This window comes from Monodelphis domestica, chromosome X (assembly GCF_027887165.1).
Source record: "Monodelphis domestica isolate mMonDom1 chromosome X, mMonDom1.pri, whole genome shotgun sequence".
NCBI lineage: Eukaryota > Metazoa > Chordata > Mammalia > Didelphimorphia > Didelphidae > Monodelphis > Monodelphis domestica.
Window position 1 is genome coordinate 37,564,290 of NC_077235.1, and position 18,791 is coordinate 37,583,080.

At 38.5% G+C, this 18,791-nt stretch overlaps 1 long non-coding RNA gene across 1 annotated transcript; it reads left to right on the plus strand.

Moving 5' to 3' along the window:
* The first annotated feature begins 786 nt into the window (after nt 1-786).
* LOC130456188 (uncharacterized) lies at nt 787-17,868 on the plus strand. The gene is made up of 3 exons (XR_008914787.1): nt 787-1,659; nt 7,149-7,559; nt 17,497-17,868. It is a non-coding gene; the product is annotated as an uncharacterized LOC130456188 (long non-coding RNA).
* Nucleotides 17,869-18,791: the final 923 nt, after the last annotated feature.

Consider the following 18,791-nt stretch of genomic DNA (forward strand, 5'->3'; position numbering starts at 1 on the left):
CCATCAGGCTCTATCTCTTCAGAGTGTGTAACTATCAGTTTATCAAACAAAAATCCAGACTAATAACAGCCAAATGACACTGGATTTGTCCAAAGTCCTTTATCCCTAGTTGGAGTCCCTGAAACTTCACTGGCCCAAGTGTGGAGCCAAAGGGCCTCCCACACTGGCAAAGAGACTCAAGGAAAGTCATTCAGCAAACCCAAGTAGATCCGGAATTTTAGATTTCCCATAATCAGAAACTGAAAGCCAGAGTCACTTAAGGGAACACAGGCTGAAAGCCAGGCAAAGAACAAAACCAAACATTTGACCTCACTCAAACCCTTGGATGAAAGTAGTGATTAGCCAAAGTAGGGTTAATTCTAGGACTCTGGAAACAAAGGAGAAATAGGGAAGTGAAAGCGAGAAGCCTGAAGAAAAGAGGATGTGGGCCATTTATGGTCATCCATCTACTCACAAGAATTCTGCCTCAATCGAAGGGATCATGGGAAGATGGCAGAATAAGGCAGAACATTACCTGGCTCTCCCAGTTTCTCCCACAAATAACACTCCAGCTCCGAGTTGATTTGGGAGCGGCACAGAGAATTCAGGGTCCCGTTAAAGGGGCCGCTCACCTCAGACAAGCTGGGAAGACTTTAGGAAAGCTCTGCCAGGTGGACTGGAGGGCACATACGGTGGGGCAGATTCCAGAGTCCACCAGCACACGCCCTGGGGGATGGCAGCGGAGGAGAGCAGGGAACAGAAGGGGTGCGTTGGCCTGACGCAAATGGGAGGGGCACATACGTCCGGGGGCGGGGCCACTGGTTGTGGTCACTCCAGGCAAACAGAATGGCTGCTTGGTTTCAGTTTGGGGCCAGAGGAAGCTGAACTATCACTACTAGCAGCCTGAGGGGGAGAGGAGACAAGCTGATGTTTGTTCTTCAAGGGGAGACTGAGAGGCGGACCCTGGTCTGGGCATATCCTAGGCTGGTGGCAGAGCAGGGACCACACCTGGCCCCGAATTCTAGACCAGTGGAAGAACCAACAACCCTCTATCTTCTCAGCAAAGCTGACTGCAGTTCTCCCAGGGGGAAAAGAAGATGTTGAAATGGACTAAAGGACTTTCAGATATTTTTCAGGAAAAGACCGGAAGTGAACAGAAAATCTGACCTACAAGAATCAGGAGAAACATCAGAGGGTAAACTAATCCCAAGGGATTGAAGAAGGTTACACTGTTCCCTTTGGGCATCAGCCTGACTTTTTGCCCAGCGTATGACAGTTCAGATGATGTTTTATTGTTTATTGGTGAACATATCTTCATTAAGAGATTTGGAAAGTTCATCAAACTCATTAAACCCTGAAAGGAGATGGAGTCACTCATGGGAGTCAACGCCCTCATCCATTGGTTTATTGTGGATTAAAATCGTAAATCCATCGGTCTGTCTTTCCTGAGTGTGTAAATAGCAGTTTATCGAACAAAAGTCCGGACTAATAACAGTCAATAATGAATTAGTTTCTTCATAACCTACTTGAAATTATTCCTAAGAAAATGATAAAATATAAGACGATGATGTTTGAAACACTCCAGACTGAGCTCATGACCAGGGGAGCTCCAAGGTATAAACAGAGATAGAAGTTGATTATGATGAGGTGATCCAGAAAAAGAAAACTGACCAGGGAGAGGTAAGATGGAGCAAACTAGCTCATATAACAGAGGTGTGAATGGAAGAACTGTTACTGTGTAGGGGAAGGGCTGGTGGAGGGCTGGGAGTGCTACACAGAATTGGGTGAAGGAGGGAATAGCATCTCCATCTAGTAAGGTGTCCAGGTCTTCTTAACTGACAGACAAGTAGGAGGGCAAGGGGATAGGATAAGGGAGGGAAGGGTCTGTGGATTAGGGAGGCTAGTAGTCCTCAGCAAATTAAATGTTATCTCTTATAATATCTTCTTGCAGGACTTGGTTGGTGATCTCTGGAAATGCTGATGATTAATGCAAGTTTGTTTTATATCTTGCTATTTTGCTAAAATTATTGATAGTTTCAACTAGTTTTTTAGTTGAATTTCTAGGATTTTCTGTATATACCATCATATCATTTGCAAAAAGAGATAGTTTTATTACCTCTTTACTCATTCTGATTCCTTCTATTTCTTTCCTAAAATATATAGAAAAAAACTTTGTCAAATTTATAAGAATATGATGGGGGCAGTTGGATAGCTCAGTGGATTGAGAGCCAGGCCTAGAGATTCAAATCTGGCCTCAGACACTTCCTAACTGTGTGACCCTGGGCAGGTCACTTAACCCCCAATTCCTGGCCCTTACCTCTCTTCTGCCTTGGAACCCATAAACAGTATTTATTCCAAGACAGAAGGTAAGGGTTTTTTAAAAAAATTATAAGAATATGAGCCATTCCCCAGTTGATAAATGGTCAAAAGATACGCACATTTTCTATATAAAAAAGCAAAGCTATATATATATTGCCACAAAATGCTCTAGATCATTATAGATTAGAGAATGCAAATCAAAACAACTTTGAGATAGCATATTTTTTTTAAGTTTTGGAAGTTTTTATTTAATTAATTAATTTAGAATATTTTCCTATGGTTACAAGATTCATGCTCTTTCCCTGACCTCTCCCAACCCTCTCCCGTAGCCAATGTGAAATTCCTCTGGGTTTTACATGTGTCAGAGATATCATCTTACACCTATCAAATTGGCTAAAATGATAAAAGGGCAAAATGACAAATGTTGGATGGGATGTGGAAAAATGGGGCCACTAATACACTGTTGGTGGAACTGTGAACCCATCCAACCATATTGGAGAGCAATCTGGAATTATATGTAAATATTTATAAAATTGTGCATACCTTTTGATCCAACAATACCAGTATTAGGTTTATTTTGTAAGGTCATCAGAGACAAAGGAAAAGAACTTATATATTCTAAAATATTGATAGCAGGTGTCTCTGGTAGAAAAGAACTGAAAATTGAGGGGAAGCCCTTCAGTTGGGGAATGGCTAAACCAATTGTGGCATATGTTTATGAAGGAATACTACTGCACTGTAAGAAATGATGAGTGGGTTAATTTGGAAAAAAGTGGAAAGCCCTGCATGAAATTATGAAGAGTGAAATGAGCTGAATGAAAAGGATGTTATATGCAGCAACAGAAATATTATTTGAAGAATGACTTCTGTATATCCACCTCCAGAGAAAGAACTGATATATAAGAAATAAGCAAGACAGTTTTATTTATACATATATCTTTTTGTTAAATGATTCCTTCTCTAGTGTGGTGAGGGAGGGTGAGAGATATCTGGGATTTTAATATAGCAAATAATAAATTTTTAAGAAAGAAAAAAGGAAGTAAATTAGATTTCTGAGGAGGGATGGGTTAAAAAGAGATAGGAAATGAGGAAAAGTAGGATTATAACTTTTTGTGAATAGGGTGATTGCTGTTATTGGAGACTAAATAACATAATCCTTTTTTGCTATTAAATTTTTAAATTTTTTCCATGATTCCATGGTTCATGTTTTCTCCCTCCCCTCATTCCTCTCTGCTCCAGGAGTTGTCAAACAGTTTTACTGGGTTAAATAACCTGATTCTAAAGACTGAGTGGATCAAAGAATAAGTCATAGAAGCAATAATTCTATTAAAGGAAATGCTAATAATGAGCCAATAGCTAAAAACTTAAGGGATGCAGCAAAAGCAATAATCAGAGGAAACTTTGCATCTCTAAAATAGAGAAAGAATACATCATTGAATTGGGTAGGCAAATGAAACTAGAAAAAGAACACATGGGGGCAATTAGATGGCTTAGCGGGTTGAGACTTTGGCCAAGAGATGGAAGGTTCTGGGTTTAAATGTGACTTCAGATACTTCCTAGCTGCATGACCCTGGGCAAGTCATTTAACCCCCATTGTCGAGCCCTTGCCATTCTTCTACCTTAGAAACAATATTGATTTGAAGACAGAAGTTAAGGGTTTTAAAAAAAGAAAGTAAAAGTCCCCTATTAAACACTACAAATAAGATGAATAAAATTGAATGTAAGCAAACTATTGAATTAATAAATAAAACTAGGAGTTATTTTTATGAGAAACTAATAAAATAGGTAAATCATCATTTAATACAATTTTTTAAAAATAGAGAAGAAAACAAATCACTAGAATCAAAAATGAAAAGGGTAAATTTACTGCTAATAAAAATGAGATTAAAGCAATTCTTAGGAGTTATTTTGCCCCATTTCATGTCAATAAATTTAACAATTTAGTTGAAATGGAAGAATACTTATAAAAACATAAACTTCCCGGATTAATAGAAGGGGAGATACATTATCTAAATAAAGCCATTTTAGAAAGAGAAATTGAACAGGACATGAATGGACTTCCTAAGAAAAAAGTGTCAGGACCAGATGGCTTCATAAGTGAATTCTACAAAACATTTGAAGATCGATGAATTCCAACATTTAAAAAAATTGTTTGGGTGGGCAGCTGGGTGGCTCAGTGGATTGAGAGTCTGGCCTAGAGATGGCAGGTCATGGGTTCAAATCTGGAATCAGATACTTCCTAGCAGATACTTTGCCCCCATTACCTAGCCCTTACCACTCTTCTGCCTTGGAGCCAATACATAGTGTTGATTCTAAGATGGGGAAAAAGAGGGGGCAGGTAGTTGGCTTAGTGCATTGAGAGCCAGGCCTAGAGATGGGAGGTTCTGGGTTCAAATTGTACTTTTGACACTTCCCAGCTGTGTGACCCTGGACAAGTCACTTGACCCCCATTGCCCAGCCCTTACTGCTCTTCTGCCTTGGAACCAATGCACAGTATTGATTCTAAGAAGGAAGGTGAGGGATTAAAAAAAGTGAAAATAATAGAATCCAGAGAACATAGTGTGCAGTCTCAGCAATATTGTTCAAAGAGTAAATGTGAATGATTAAGCTATTCTGAGTTACATAAGTATTCACATAGACGACAAAGGACCGGTGAAGGAAATTGCAATCCACCTCCGGGGAGGGAACTGATGACATGGAACTGTATATTGTACAGTTTCACATGTGTATCTGTGTCAAATGTTGGCCCTCTCTAGTGTGGGCTAAGGAGGGAGAGAGGGAAACAGCTTGGAACTCAAATTTAACAAAAAATATTAAAAAAAAGAATTTTAACAAAGAAATAGCAGGTTGGATAAAATAAAAAAGACAACATAATGAATATAATGAACAGCATAACAGTCCTATCAAGGGAGGTGATTGAAACTCTGTCCGCTAAAATCAGAAAGCTGAGAGGTCCGATCAAATCGGTAATCATCGGCTCCATTGGTTTACAAAGTAGCATGAATGACTGGCAAAGCACTTTACCAGTTTGCTCTCAGACACAAGCCTAATTCCCTAATTCTTTTTAATAACCCTCACCTTCCATCTTAGAATTAATTCTGTGTATTGGTTCTAAGGCAGAAGAACGGTACGGGGTGGGCAATGGGGGTAAGTGACTTTCCCAGGGTCACACAGCTAGGAAGTGTCAAAGGTCAAATTTGAACCCAGGACCTCCCATCTCTAGGCCTGGATCTCAATCCACTGAATTACCCAGCTGCCCCCTCCCCTAATGAGAGGGCATCGCCTGTCTATTACTTATCTATTTCAAATTCTCTATGTCTATTTTCTAAATATCTATTACATCTATTATTACTTCTTTATTAAAAGATAAGAAAACCAATAACACTTCCAAATCTGGGCCTACTGTGTTTGTATGTACTCTACAAAATATTCAGAGTTAATATCACTCAGAAATCTGTAAATATTTTAAAGATACTAATATACCAACAGGAACAAAATAGGTAGGCCCCCAACTGCCAGGATGGTAAATACCAACTTACTACCAATTCAGTAAATGACTGAACAAACTGCCTGAAAATGTCATGCCATTCCGGGTAGCTGGGTGGCAGAGGGGATAAAATATCAGGCCTTGAATCGGGAAGACCTGTATAAGAATAGTCTCAAACACTTACTAGCTGGGTGACCCTGGGAAAATCACTTAACCTGCCTCGCTTTCCTCATCTGTAAAATGGGGATAATAATAGCACCTACCTTTCAGGATGGGGCAAATGAGATAATAATTTTAAAGTGTTTAACATAGTGCCAGGCACATAGTAAATAAAAACTGTTAGCCATTATGTATAACACCTTTGTTGATTATAGAAAGACCTTTGACTCAGTTCCACACTCATAGCTTGTTCATGTGCGGAAAGTATATAAACAAGACCCAAGTACAGTGAGAATGCTCGAATGTTTGATGGCTATTTGCAAAACTATTTAAAACATTCTACCAATACAGTACTGTCAAGAAAAAGTATAAAAATGTCATTTTTTCAGGACATAGTATAAAATTTGTAAATTAAAAAAAATTTATTATATAATTATTTTTCATTTATATTATTTATTTACTTTATTTAGATTTATATTATATTTGTATTTATTAAATAAATATATTATTTATATTTATATTTATTTTATTATTATGGGCATGGATAGTCTTCTTACCTCTCCAAAATAGAGCTAAGTATGGCTTCCTTATTTAAAGAAAGAGCCAACATGTTCTATTAATCACTCATGATGTACCTGGAAGATACCTATATGGTTCTATCAAAAAGCCACGGTAAATGATTACACGTTATGGAACCTTTTTGCTCTGATCTCAAAGTGTCATTTACACTGGTGATTGGATTTGACTAGAAATTCCCTTATGCATGTCAGCAGGTTCCAGCTTCTGCTTGCTTGGAAGCTTTGGCAGGAAACTGCTTATTGTGAAAGACACTCGAAGTACGTGGGCATCCTAGCCTAAGAGAAGGCAGAAATGTTGGTATGAAGGACTATAGACTTTCTCAGGATAAACAGGCGGTTTGCCATGAGAACTAGCCCTAAGTTTTTTGAGCAAGAACCCCAGAGAACTGAGAACGAAGGACCTTGTTGCTAGGCATGATAAAAGTAAGGGAAATCTTTTTTTTAATTTTTAATTTTTTTTCAGTTACATGTAGAAATACGTTTTATTGAGAATTGTTTTTGGACATCTTAAAATTCAGATTTTTTTCCCTTCCTGTCATCCCCCCTCCCTGAGGCAGTGGTAATCAGCTTGGTTGTACTTGTACTTTTATGTAATACGTATTTCCATATTGCTCTTATCTTGACAGGAGACACATATGACACATACAATAGAAATCTCAAGAAGCAAGAAAATATAGTGGAAGATGGCATGCTTAGATCTACTCTCAGATTCCAACAGTTCCTTTTTTTGGTTGTGGAGAACATTTTCATCATGAGTCCTTTGTGGTCATCTTGGAGACTTGCTTTATTGATGATACTTTAGGCCTTCACTGTTGATCATCGTACAATATTATACATTGTTCTCTTGATTCTTCTCACTTTGCATCAGTTCATATAAGTCTTTCCAGGTTTCTCACATCCTGGCTCCTTATGGCACACTATTATTCCATTACAACCATATACCACGACTTATTCAGCCATTCCCCAAGTGATAGACAACTCTTCAGTTTCTAATTCTATGCCACTACAGAATGAGCTGCTCAGATATTTTGGTACAGGTAGGTCCTTTTCCTTTTTGGGATACAGTCCCAGTAATGATATTGTCAGGTCATAGTTTTGTGGCCTTTTGAGACTGGTTTTGTACTGCTTTCCAGGGTGGTTGTATCAGTTCACAGTTCCACCAACAGTTGTATTAGTGTCCCAGTTTTCCCACTTTCTCCTCTAACATTTATCATTTCCCTTTTTAGTCATGTTAGCCAATCTGATAGGTGTGAAGTCAGAGTCATTTTCATTTTTTTCATATGACTATTGATAGTTTTAATTTCTTCTTCTGAGAACTTCCTGTTCATTTGACTTGGTTCTCTATATATTTGAGAAATGAGGTTTTTGTCAGAGAAGTTTCCTATAAAATTTCCCTCCAAATTTATTGTTTCCATTGTGATCTTGGTTGCACCGAATTTATTTATACGAAAACTTTTTCATTTTTTTGGTCATGTACTCTGTGTCTTATTTGGTCATAAATTCTTCCCTTACCCATAAGTCTGACAGGTAAACTCTCCCACATGCCTCTAATTTGATTATTGTGTCATCCTTTATTTCTAGATCAAGTATCCATTTTGATTTTTTCCTGGTTTGTGGTGTGAGAAGTTAGTCTCTGCCATACTGCTTTCCAGTTTTCCCAGGAGTTTTTGTCAAATAATAAGTTCTTTTCCCCAAAGCTTGGATCCTTGGGTTTTTTGAACACTAAGTTGCCATTGTCATTACCAGCTATATGTTGATCACTTAATCCATTCCATTGATCCTCTACTCTATTTCTTAGCCAGTATCAGATTGTTTTGATGATTACTGCTTTATAATATAGTTTGATAGCTGATATAGTCTGCCCCCTTTCCTTCATGTTTTTTTTAACATTAAATCCCTTGATATTCTTGTCCATTTGTTCTTCCAGATGAACTTTGTTTTTATCTTTTTCTAGTTCTATGAAATAATTTTTGGGTAGTTTGATTGGTATGGCATTGAATAGATAAATACATTTAGGTAGGATTTTCATTTTTACTATATTGGCTCTGTCTGTCCATGAGCAATTAATATTTTCCCAGTTGTTTGAGTCTGACTTTATTCATGTGAAAAGTGTTTTGTAATTGTGTCCATATAATTACTGGGTTTGTTTTGGTAGATATACCCCCAAGTATTTTATATTGTCTAGAGCTATTTTGAATGGAATTTCCTTGTCTGTCTCTTGCTTTTAGATTTTGTTGGTGCTATATAGAAATGCTGATAATTTATGTGGGTTTATTTTGTATCCTGTGACTTTGTTGATGTTGTTAACTATTTCTGTTTGGTTTTTGGCTGATTCTCAAGGATCCTCTGGATATCCCATCATATCATCTGTGAAGAGTGATAGGCAAGGGGTATTTAAGCAATTCACAGAAAAAACCCCATGTGTGTCCTTGTTCTAGATCTTCTATATCTGACAGCCCCTAGTGGAATAGCACAGAGATTTGCCCTTGTCCCTGTGTGGTTTAACCTATTTATTGGCAACTTGGATGAAGGCATAGATGGATAGCTTATCATATTTGCAGATGATAAGCAAAGTCTTGTTTGAAAATAAACTTTTAATCCCATGCTGTTTCCCCAGCATCCCAGAATGCTTCTGGGTCACCTTTCATCTTTTGGGGTATGTTTAGTAAAAACAAACTAGTTTCAATATTAGCCCAAGTTAACTCTAACTGGAAAGTTCAATATGCTTCAAACTGAAGAGAAATAATTTGAGATATTTTTCTCCATGAAAGCAAATATAATTGAAAGTTTTTTATACATAGCAATTAGATGCTGTGATTGGATGTTCTTGTATGATTACTATATATTCCTAAAAAATAAATCATGCAAATCAGTCTTGTTAGAATGTTTTTATAATAGCTCAAGATGAGAACATTATTGTACTGTGTTTTCCCCCCTTTTCTAGGTCTAATTACTTATATATAATTCCTGGAAGAGCATACCTCTCAGTCATAGGATCAACCATAATTTGTCCGGTCAGATTTAGAACATTGTTGTTCTATTTTTAAATCGGATAATTTTTAGAAGTGGAAAACTGTGATATTTCATTTTTGTGTCTGCAAAAAGACCAGTTCTTAGTGAAGAACTGGTCTCATGTTTATTATTTTGTAGTCCCAAGGAAATTATAGGCTTGGGCTCAAAAGGACCTCAGAGCAGGGCTGTGCAGATCCCAGGAAGAACCATGCCTAAGGTGGGTCAACCAAAGCTTTGGGTCAGGTTGCTAAAATGTAGAGGGGGCACTGACACTTTAAATCCTCCTGTCAAATTGGGATAACCGAGTTCATCACCTCGTTGGCAAGAATCGTTAAATAGGAAACTACCAGATGGCTGCTTCCTCTCTGCGAGTGGCTATATTCCAGGTAAAATCTTCTCTGGCATGGTCTGCTCCATACACAGCTCCACTCTCCTCCCTACTCCACTTTGGTCCCATCCCCCATCAGTAGCCTAGTGGTTTCCTATCCTAAGTGGGCAAATTGAAGTCATATGTTGTACTACTTGCCCCCGATGCAAAAATTTCCAGTTAGGGCTCTGATTCTGGGTGGTAGGTCCCCATGGATCAAAGGGTCATTGGTTTAGGGCACAAAGCGACCTCAGATGTCATATAGGTCAACCCCTTCATGTTACACGTGGCAAAGTTCAGACTCAGAGAAGAGAAACTGCTTACCGGAAGTCATACAACTTGTAAGCAATAGAGCTGGGGCCTGAATGTGTGTCCTCTGATTCCAACTGAATCTAAAGCATTTTCAACTTACAGAAATGTAGTCTTCCTTCTTGCTTTTGCATCTCACTGTCACAATAACTAGGCAAGAAGTCCAAGTATCAAACTGCCATATTGCCTTATGACAATATGTCGCTTATTTTTGTTTTGTCAAAGTTAAAAAATCTGCTGGGTTCCTAGGTCCAAAGCAAAATTGTCGACTCCTGCTTTTGAGGTACTTTTGCCCAACTTGGTTGTTTTACAGATAGGGAAAGTGAGACCAAGAGAAGTAAAATGACTTGGCTAAGGTCACACAGATGGCAATGACAGAGCCAGGAGCTTCTGAGTCCTGCAGCTACCAAAAAGGAGGCCATAGAATGATCATAAAGGTGCCACGGCTTAACTCCAAGAAAGGTGTGATGGATCCATAACAGAATGAGAAGATGAATTGCCTTTTGGTAATCTTTAGATTTTCAATAATTTTTGATATTGGTTTGTGTTTTCTCATCTCCATAAGCTTTGAGTTCCTGAATTGGGGCTTCGTACCAGGTTCTGCTTCTTGTTATACTTTTGAGTGGAACCTGCTTGGTCTCACTCTGATTGTCCTGAGTTCTTAAGCTGACCTCTACCTCACTGGATTAGGAATTCCTGGATCTTTGAGATTCCTCGTAGGAAAGAATATTAGCTACCTCAAGTTCATCTACTGGGGTGTCTCCCTCTGAGCTCTGTAGGACCACGTGGGTCACGCCCTGCTGCCACTTCTCAGGACGTCCAAAGCCTCTCCCTACCCTGAGACTTTCTCAAGGGAGACTTTTGCTTTTCTTAGAAGTTATACATGCTCTCCCCCAGTTGCAATGGGAGTCCATCTTGTGCCGGTAATGAGTTGGCTGGCAGTCCCTTTTTCTATTGCCTGTGGGCTTCTGGCTGTTTTTTTTTTTTTTTGCAATTTGGGTGTGGAAGAAGTCACTGTAGTTTTCCCACTGATAATTATTTGGTCTTATATGAGCTTTAGAGTTTTGTTCTGGTAGTTATATGGGAGCTAGGTAGCCTGCATGCAATCATCGTGGCAAGAAGGTCCCTTTCTCTCTACTCCCATGACCACTATGCTGCTATAGGCCCTCATCTCCTCACGCCTGGGCCACTGCAGTCGCCTTTGGGTTGGTCTCTCTACCTCAAGGCTCTCGCCATTCCAGTTTCTCTTTTATATAGCTGCTAACATCATTTCCCCAAAGCACACATCTAATCATGCTCTACGCCTCCTCAGTAAACTCTGATGTCTTCCAACTAACCAGATGATCAAATATTATTTCCTCTTTATCTCATCCTTTTTCATTTCCATTTTCATGGAAGGTTTAAAATATTCACCATTATCAGGATGCTGGTTCTACATCCAATTTATTTTTAAAACTTGTTTAAAGGGTCACACAAAAGCTTTTTACAAATAAAAGTGTATAGCCAAAGAAGTATGGAGGCCACTGCGTTTGTTCATGCTCTCTCTGCCTTCACTTGTTCGGTTAAAAAGCAAATAAAAATGATCATTTTTGCCTAGTAAAAGCAGGTAGACTTATGAATATGGTTACACATTTGTGGAATGATCATTCTCGTTGTAGCCCTAGGCCACAAATGAAATCGAATTCAGACTCCCCTCCCACAATCCTTAATCTCTTTCATGTTAGTTTCATATTTTCTCAGTTCAGAGATAATAGCCAAAGATAAAGCTTCTGTTTTTCCTTCAGCTACCAGATTCCCAGGGAATAATCATTTCACTGGCATTTCTGTATCTCTTTTTGATCTTCAAATAAAATCATGTAAAACGAGCCCTGAGTTCCACTTATGACCCCCCCCCCCCCAGCCTTCATTCTTTTCCTTGTCCTTTTCTATACAGCTTATCAAAGATATGGCCCATCTGAAACTAAAGACCTAATGTTTCCTATTCTTCTTGCTCAAAGGGAGGGAAGCCGCAAAAAAATGTCATTTAACATCTGTTAAATTGGTATCATCTTCCATGAAACTGTAAGCTCTTTAAATGGATGCTATTTTTGGAATAATGAATAAGTGATTCTATGCTTTGTAAAAGTAACATTTACCTTTGCTTTTTCAACAAACGATCCTACTTTATACGTAATATTTACTGTGACAAAAGAGTAAAGAAATCTGTATTCAGTAGTGGGACCTAAAATGTTTACTGCAATTGATATCTCCAAATATTTTTTTTCGGCGAAATTACTCAAAATTGCTAATAACATAGTTAAAGAAGTATAGAAGAAATTCATGTGGCTTATATTACAATTGAATTATCACTGGACTCATTGGTTTAGATAATGGATGAGTAAAATATTTGCTAAAATTACCTGTATTGGCATTTCAAATCTGCTTGTAATGGATTGGAAATGCTTGTAATTTCTCCATACATATTTCCAACAGTACCAGGTCTAAAGTAAAAAAATCTAAGAGGTCAAAATATCTAAAAAATATCTAAGAGACTAAAGACAATGACAACTCAAGATATTAAAAGCATTCTATTATATCTATTCTATGTACATTATATATATTTATGTTATTTATATATATTACATATTTATATTATATTATATAGTAATATTCACTAATATAATGTATTTAACATTTATTTATATTATATCAATATTTATTAACATAGTATATATATTAACATTTCAATATCATATTAATATGATAATAAATATTATCACATCATATATTTATTAATAGTTAATATATGAATGTATTATTATCTATTGATCTTTATATTATATCTTAATATTTATTAATATGTTGTCTATTTTAATATGTATGTATATATTTATTTATATATTTGCATCATACATTTATGTATATTATATTTATATAGCATATATTTACATATTTATTTAGACATATATTTATGAATATATTACATATTTGATATATTTCTATGTTTTATATATTTATATTTATTTATATATTAATATATTATATATTTCTATTTTATGTGTTTATAGATATATACATACATACATACATACATACATACATACATACATACATATACACACCTATATTTGTAGCTGGGCTTTCAAAGTGAATGAATAATGGAAGCCATGGATAGCAGTATTTGGCATTTATATACTCTGGCTTCCAACGGGCCTGCCCAATACAGACTTATGGGGGCCATAGCATGGGGCATGCTCCGAGTTTTCCTTCCTGGTTCTTGTTGACTACATGGACCTTGAGGGCCCGCTTCTGACTATGTGTGACTCCGGGCTAAAGAGCCCTGAGATGGCTGAAGAGTCCCTTTGCTGGTTGTGGAGCCAGAAGAGCTGGTGGTCCATTGGATGTTCGGAAGGGCACTCATTCGCCCTTAGTGTTCTCCCCCTTTTCATCTGTGCCTCGAGTTGCTTGAGAGAAAAGGGAGGTTCACTCTATCCTCCAGCCTGGCCTCCATGCATGTGTGAGCGCATGACATCTAAAGCATGTGTGCTGCCTAGGCATGACTGAGCTTGGGGTTAGGCTGCCTTGTTTGTGTTTGTTCTTTTCTGATTGTAGGTGAGTGAGGACCTGTCTGAGATGAACTTGTTCAGGCTTGAAGGCAACTTTGTGAGTTCCAGAGGTCTGGAGGTCCTGGGTCCTACTGGGTTGGAGCTGCATGGTGGCAGGGGAAAAGTCCCAGTGTTCTTAAATAAGATGGCTACTGCCAATAGGACTGGTCCCAGCCTTGACTTGCCAGATGTTCAGGCCTCATCTTAGAGTCTCGGGGAAATGCAAATGCCTAATTAGCAGTCCTATAAACTGCCTTATGTTCTGGTGAAGTTTAAGCATCAGTCTCTTAGCAGGTCATAACACTACTTATTTGCTTCTGAATCCTTTTTTAAGCAGTATGGTTCATGTGTGCTGTGTTTGATGTTTAGCATTTCTTTTGTGCCTTAGAATAAATGACCTGTTCTAGACCTGACAAATATTGAATAGAGTGCCTTGAGTTTGAGGCAACCATTTTTTTAACCCTTATCTACCATCTTTGAATCAATCCAATGTATAGGTTCCAAGGTAGAAGGGTGGTAAGGGTCAGACAATTGGAGTTAAGTGACTTCTTGCCCAGGGTCATACACTTAGGAAGTATCTGAGGCTGGATTTGAGTTTTGAGAAATTTTTATTTATTATTTTTTAATTTGGAAAAATTTATTTAATTAATTAATTTAGACTATTTTTCCATGGTTACAAGGTTCATATTCTTTCCCTCCGCTCCCCCACACCCTCCCGTAGCCAACATGCAATTCCACTGGCTTTTACATGTGTCATTGATCAAGACCTATTTCCATATTATTAATATTTGCATTAGGGTGATCACTTAGAATCTACATCCTCAGTCATATCCCCATCGACCCATGTGATCAGTTAGTTGGTTTTCTTCTGTGTTTCTACTCCCACAGTTCTTCTTGAGGACATTTTAAACACGACCCATAACCTAGACTATAAGTTAATTTATCTGTGGGGCACTGGATTTGAGGTCTGAGTGTGAGAACAGTGGAAGCCTAATCCTATGGACTAGAGTTAAGATTCTGAGACTGATCCTGTACTAAACAGTGTGCTTGGGTATAGAACAGGTAATAGGTGTGGTACCCCAAACCTTGGATATCCATGAGCAGTTTTTCAGTGCTAAACCAGACACAACGTAATTTGAACCTCATGACAACCTTAGGACAAAAGTTCAGGGAAGAAAAATGAATTGTTGATCAAAGTCACCTAACCAGGAGAGGTGCCAAAACCCATATCTTCCAGTTTTCTTTCCACTATCTCCCACTAGTCAGTTGAGATCAGAACTTGTTTTATTTTTTAAAACTCTTACCTTCTGTCTTAGAGTCAATAGAGCACTAAGTATTGCTTCAAAGGCCAAAGAGCAGTCAGGGCTAGTGACTTGCTCAGGGTCTTACAGCTAGGAAGTGTCTGAGGTTGCATTTGAACTCAGGACCTCTTGCCTCCATGCCTGGCAGTCTATCCATCATGCTACCTAGCTGCCCTGTCCCACTTTTGAAAGAATTCTCATTTTCAGGGGACAGCTGAGTGGCTCAGTAGATTGAGAGCCAGGCCTAGAGACAGGAGATCCTAGGTTCAAATCTGGCCTCAGACACTTCCTAGCTATGTGACCCTGGGCAAGTCACTTAACCCCCATTGCCTAGCTTTTACCACTATTCTGCCTTGGAGCCATACACAATATTGATTTTAAGACAGAAGATAAGGGTGTTTTTTAAAAGAATTCCATTTTCTTAAAACATTTTAATATAATTTTAATTTTATTTAAAGATATTTTTACATATTATGTGAATCATGTTGTCTCCCTCACCTTTTCCCTCCCCACTCCTGGAACTGACAAGCTTTCTTGAAATATTCACATAAAATATCCTGGGGTTTTCAAATAGCCTCAGTTTACTTGTTTGTTATGTATATGTGTGTGAGTATATGTGTCACCTAGTAACAGAATAGTTTACAGAAAGGCATTGTTGCATTGTGGGAAAAATGTTCAACTTGTAGTCAGGAAGACCTGGGAAAATATGGAATTTAAAGAAATAAAGTTGGCAACCAAATTGAGGTTCTGCTATTTGCCATTTGGGTGATGTTGGGCAAATTAAGTCTTCTCTCTGGGCCTTCTTTCCTCATCTATAAAGTGAGAGGGTTTGACTAGGTATTCTTTTTTTTTAACCCTGACCTTCCATCTTATAATCAGTACTGTGTATTGGTTCCAAGGCAGAAGAGTGGTAAGGGCTGGGCAATGGGGGTAAAGTGACTTGCCCATGGTCACACTGCTAGGATTTATCTGGGGTCAGATTTGAATCCAGGACCTCCCATCTCTAGACCTGGCTCTCAATCCACTGAGCCACCCAGCTGCCCCCTGACTAGATATTCTTCAAGTCTCCTTCTAGCTCTAAATCAATGATCTCCCATCTAATGGTTATTTAGTTGTGTGACAATGAGCAGATCACTTAGGATGTTAAGCCTTAGTTTCTTCATCTGTAAAAAAGAGATTGTGAAATTTGTCTCACAGGTTTATTGGGGACTCAAATGAGATAATTACACAGCAAGCTTTAAAGCACTAAATAAATATTCTGTGGAGAGTTAGTACATTATGATGGAAAATGCACCATATTAGAAGTTGGAAAGTCTGGGTGGTACCACTTAGTGTAAGGGGTAGAACTGACCAGTGAGGGCCTAGTCCTTGGAGTGTGCTCCGATTTGCCCTTCTGGGGAGGTTATACCACATGGAGTAGGTAAATTATTCTTCTCTGAACCCTGGGCCTCAGTTTCCTCTTTGGGGGACCGGGTGATCTGAAGGTCCCTTCTAGTTTCTAGTGGCTCTTCCCTCCCCCATCAATATTAACTTATATCTTTCTGATTTATAGTCAGCCTTTTACAGTTGCTGTGATTGAAAAAAATCAATCCTCCTTTGAATGATTTGGTGATGAGCCTCTCTGTAAGTGGTGAGGGTGGTTCTGGCTTGGCTCTGAGTCATACCAAGCAAAATAATGATAACTGTATTTGTAGGGTATTTTAAGGCTTGCCAGAGGTTTTCCATACACTCTCTCATTAAAACTTCACAATAAACCTCACAAAGGCCTTATTATTGTCCCCATTTTACAGCTGAAGAAAGTGAGGTTAAGAAACTTTCCATGATCACAGAGTTAATGAATATTGGAGGTAGGATCCAAACCTAGATCTTTCTGACACCTGTCCTGTCAGTAAGCCTTTATTATTAACTTACTCATTATTATTATTATTATTATTATTATTATTATTATTAACAGATTGGAAATGTGGGGGAGAAAATTATGAAGGGCTTCGAATGTCAGATGATTTTCTGCTTGATTTCTAGAGGTAAAAAGGGACCACTAGAAACAGTCCTCTGCCCCTGGGTAATAATGCCTCTTCCTTGAGAATGATGTCACTCTCAGGGCCTTTGTGATGTCATAGATTGTTGGGAAGATATTCAGTTGCTAAGGCAGTGTGAGAGATCAGATGGACTAAGGAGAAGAAAGTAGTGGCACATCCTCACCTTGGCTGCTGAAAAACCCCAGATTGGGGGCCTCAGCATTTTTTCCATCTGCCCTGGGGATGATACCCTACAGAGTCTGAGTGCCAGGACTACCATCAGTCTTGTTTTATGGTTGACTGACTTAAATTTTTGTCTTTTTGCTCCAATCCCTCTTGGTGAAGAACTGACATGTTACATTTTGATGTCTCTGATGCCACAGGAGATATAACCTTCCAATCCATCCCCATTTTGACCATCGGTTTATACTTTCTCTGTTGCCGAAGCTTGAAGATCAGCAAAGACTTAATCCTTGTGGCACAGAATTTCAATATGGAGGCACTGTGCCCTGTACACCTGGTCTTGAGTTTCCTTTGGGCCCTGTTCAATTGGATCTGGAGTTCCTTCAGGAGGATGCTGACAGTTCAGAGACCTGTGCCAGATAGAAGCCTGATCAATCAAATGGAGACTGCTCACTATGGCCTTGTTGCCTTCTACTGCTACACGATGCTCCTAAGGATCATTCTTTGGCTCATTTTTCTCTTTAAGAACGATCAACCATCCATGTAATTAAAAGCCTGTCTGTCATAAAGCACTCTGGTCTTTAAGTGTTTTATTTTAGTTGTATTTATTTGATTTAGCGGCTAATCTGGCGTCATCCCCATTGTCTTCTCAGTGGCTCCCTCTGCCTCCCTACATTTTGCTCAGTAGGATTTAGGAAGCCTAACTTAGAAAGTAAACTTGGTTACTTGGTGTCAGTATTTGTGCTGTTATTGGTTTATTTTAACAAGTTTATTTTAAGGAGTAGAAAATGTATATATCCCTCATCTCATTCCCCTCCTCCCTTTGTCTCTTGCTTCCCCACACATCCTTATACATATCTGTGTAATCCCAGGTAATTCACAGCCTTCCTGGATCTCAGTTCCCTCATCTGTAAAACAAGGAGGGATTGGACTAGAGGACCCTGGAGGACCTGTCTAGCTCTAGCTCTATGAGTCAGGAAGGCAGTGAGTGAGTGCTCTTAATGGTGGGTCAGATATATATGTACCTTCTTTTTCAGGGAACAAGGGAGAAAGGGAGTGAATGGCAAGCATTTACTGACTCTCTATTTTGTATCAGATGTAAGGTGTAAAACTTAAAGGGTTAGACTAAATTTATAAGAGTGTGGTCGCCATAAATTATTACTGAAGTCAGAATGACTTTTTAGCAATTTATTTATAAAATAGAGGGAAAGAGTGAAAGTAGAGAAATGAGAAAGAGGATAGAGTAAGAAATCTAGCTTAAAGAGCTAGACTATTTGCTCAGGCCATGGCTTTACTCTGGCAGGATTCCAGAAGCCCCAGCTGGAGGACCTAGGGTCAATTAAACAACGGTTTTAGCCATGAAGCCTCCTCCAAGACAAGGGGCCTCTTCAGAGGCCAGCACTTCTCAGAAAAAGCCAGGAAAGGGAGTCAGTCTTTTTCACTCCCCCATGTGGAATTTCTTTTTTTTTTAAACCCTTACCTTCTGTCTTGGAGT